Source organism: Ambystoma mexicanum, chromosome 9 (assembly GCF_040938575.1).
Source record: "Ambystoma mexicanum isolate Mex_15411 chromosome 9, UKY_AmexF1_1, whole genome shotgun sequence".
Lineage (NCBI taxonomy): Eukaryota > Metazoa > Chordata > Amphibia > Caudata > Ambystomatidae > Ambystoma > Ambystoma mexicanum.
Genome location: NC_090931.1, coordinates 1,395,160,500 through 1,395,163,621, shown reverse-complemented (window position 1 = coordinate 1,395,163,621; position 3,122 = coordinate 1,395,160,500). Strand labels below are relative to the sequence as shown.

At 43.3% G+C, this 3,122-nt stretch overlaps 1 pseudogene; it reads left to right on the top strand.

The window, feature by feature from the left end:
* Window positions 1-1,123: 1,123 nt before the first annotated feature.
* Window positions 1,124-2,137, top strand: LOC138489147 (large ribosomal subunit protein uL10-like; annotated as a pseudogene).
* The last annotated feature ends 985 nt before the right edge of the window (window positions 2,138-3,122 follow it).

Below are 3,122 nucleotides of genomic sequence, written 5' to 3'. Positions count from 1 at the left end.
CCCCACCACATTATTAAATACCCCTACCCAACCCCCATCTATTTTGGGGGGGGAAATTGTTTTCCCCCCGTTTTTTTCCCCACGATTTTATTTATTCATTTAGTACTTTACATAAACAATTAAACATAATACAATAATACAGAGTAATACTTATTGAAATACAACATAGTAGCCCAACCTTTAAAAGAATAACAGAGAAATATAGAAGTCAAGGTGAACAAAAAAAGCCAGAGAAAAAGCAATTGGGAGTGAAAGAAACAAATAAAATAGAAGAGTAAAATTACAAAATCAAGAGAAAGTAAGAACCCTAGAATGTGAATAAATAACTAAGCATAAAGATCATTAAATGCACCCCAAATCCTCTCATATTTATCAAGTTGGTCCGTTGCGTTAAAGGATACTTTCTCTGTCCTAGACAAAAGGAAAAAACTCTGCAACCAATCTTCAAAACTCGGGAAAGTGTCACTTTTCCACTTTTCCAAATTTTCAGAATTTCCTTCTTAGCTAGAAGAAGGGCTCTATATGCCCAGAACATTTTACTGTTAGACAATCCGATATTTAACTAGATCCATAACTAGTTCGATTCTCTGAAAAACACCATCCCAAAATAATTGTATCTTTCCACACAACCACAACACCTCTCTTTTACAGTTCCAACAAACGTCCACATTACACAACAAATTAATTGTTTTCCATGCAAAGTATTCTACCTCGCAGTAATGGGATTCAGTATGATTATAGAGTAGTAGTGATGTAATTGTCTCATTACTGGTCGGTAGTGATGTCACAACTAGCCTGTAATAAGTACATCATGTACAGGCTTTTATACAGGTATTGCAGGCTGCCACGTATTATAAGATTATAAGATTTAAAGGAGCGAAGGCGGAATACAAAGGAACAAAGGGGTGCAGTTATTTGTATGTTGTATTTTGTAAAGCCAATTGTACTGGCGGAAAGCAATTGCTGAGGTGTGGCAAGAGAACAGAGTGTGTGTGTGTGCATGCTGCACAATGTTACAGGACTGACGGCCGTGTGATCAGAGTGACCAAGACTCGAAAGGGAGCTTCGCCATCCCCCGATGCAGCTAAAAGAGCATTTCTTGCTTACAGAACTGAGTGACAGGGCTCTTTCTTCACGCAGTCCTCGTGTGAGGTTACACCTCGTCTTTAAACTCTTTTTGTGGCAATCCTTGGCTGCACCTTTGAGATGCCCAGGGAAGACAGGGCTACGTGGAAGGGCAACTACTTCACCAAAATCATCCAACTATTGCAAATGAAGCAGATCTGCATGTCTCTGCGGGGAAAGGCTGGGGTGCTTATGGGGAAGAACACCATGATGAGGAGGGCCATTGTGGGCACTTGGAGAACAACCCAGCCCTAGAGAAGCTTCTGAATCATGTTCGAGGCAACGTTGGTTTTATGTTCACCAACGAAGATCTGACAGAAATCAGGGACATGCTGTTGGCCAATAAGGTGCCTGCTTCAGCTCGTGCAGGTGCAACTGCGCCCTGTGATGTGACTGTACCTGCTCAAAACACCGGGCTGGGACCTGAAAAGACGTCTTTTTTCCAGGCTTTGGGTATCACCACCAAAATCTCCAGAGGAGCCATTGAAATCTTGAGTGATGTACAGCGCATCAAGACAGGTGACAAATTGGGTGCCAGTGAAGCCACACTCCTAAACATGCTGAACATCACTCCATTTTCCTTCGGGCTAATCATCCAACAAGTGTATGATAATGGCAGCATCTACAATCCTGAAGTGCTGGACATCACTGAGGATGCCTTGCATGTCCGCTTTTTGGAGGGTGTCCGCAAAGTTGCAAGTGTCTGCCTGCAGATTGGTCGTGCCACCATTGCTTCTGTGCCTCATTCAGTCATCATTGGGTACAAGAGAGGTCTGGCTGTAGCTGTGGAGACAAACTACAGCTTTCCACTGGCAGATAAGGTCAAGGCTTTCTTGGCTGAGCCCTCTGCTTTTGTGGTTGCTGCTCCTGTCGCTGCTCTTGCTGCAGCTCCGGCTGCAGCTGTTAAGGAGGAGAAGAAAGTGGAAGAACCTGAGGAATCAGACGACGATCTGGGATTTGGTCTTTTCGATTAATCAGAGTATCTAATGTTGTCTAACCAGACAAATAAATAAAAAACAAACCTTTAAAAAAAAACGGACTGACAGGTCCACAAATCACCAGAAGCAGGGACGGTCACATTGGAGGATGCATGATGTAGTGTGGGAGTGACACTTTGAGGCCGTGAGGAATTGCAAAGGTGGCAGAGTGCTACTGTAAAAGGGTATAGGTACTTTCCTCATGCCATAGGAGATTATTACCACCTCTTCTGGGCAGTTCATATTTACCCGGCTCGCACATAGTCCTCCTGCAAATCGTAATCGGCATTTGTTGCTTATGGCCCAGGCACAAAGGCCAGAAACCTTCTATCCCAGCACTAAGTAAATGGATCTAGGACCTTATCTTTGTTTATACAACAAGCTAAGTTGCCCAGTACTATTCAAGGTCTGTCCACCAGGAGTATCATGGGGAGCAGGGGCTAAAGGTGTGCTCTTTGCAGAAAGATGGTTTTGGGTCCTCGGCCCAATGTGCTGTGGTGCCCCAGAGCTCTTTGTCATCAAGTTATATTCCATGATGAATTAGTTTGGCAGCAAAATCATTGAACTAGTTTTGTTCTTATGGGCCTCATTACGAGTTTTCTGGTAATTCGGCGGTAAATCTCTGTGGCCTGTACATGGGTAGCCTGGGCCCGCGTTGCATCTAAACTGGGCACAATAACTCATTACTCACCGTTACCCATTAGTACGAATATGCTGGGGATCAAAATAACGAATGAAAGGGTTTACATACAGACTATGCGTAAATTAGGTATTTATAACTCTAAAACATTTCTAGGAGCTACATAGCCACTAGAAATCTTACATTTCAGGGTACGTAACACATTTAGGGGAATCTTTGAAACATTTCTGGTTCAAGCTCATACATTTGAATTGCTACATTATGTGATTTGTGCTGGGGGATGGTTAGCTAACTTCAAGACTATGGGCCTCATTATGAGTTTGGTGGTGTGGCCAAAAACGGTGGTAATGCACTGTGTTACTGCCGCATTACTGCACCGC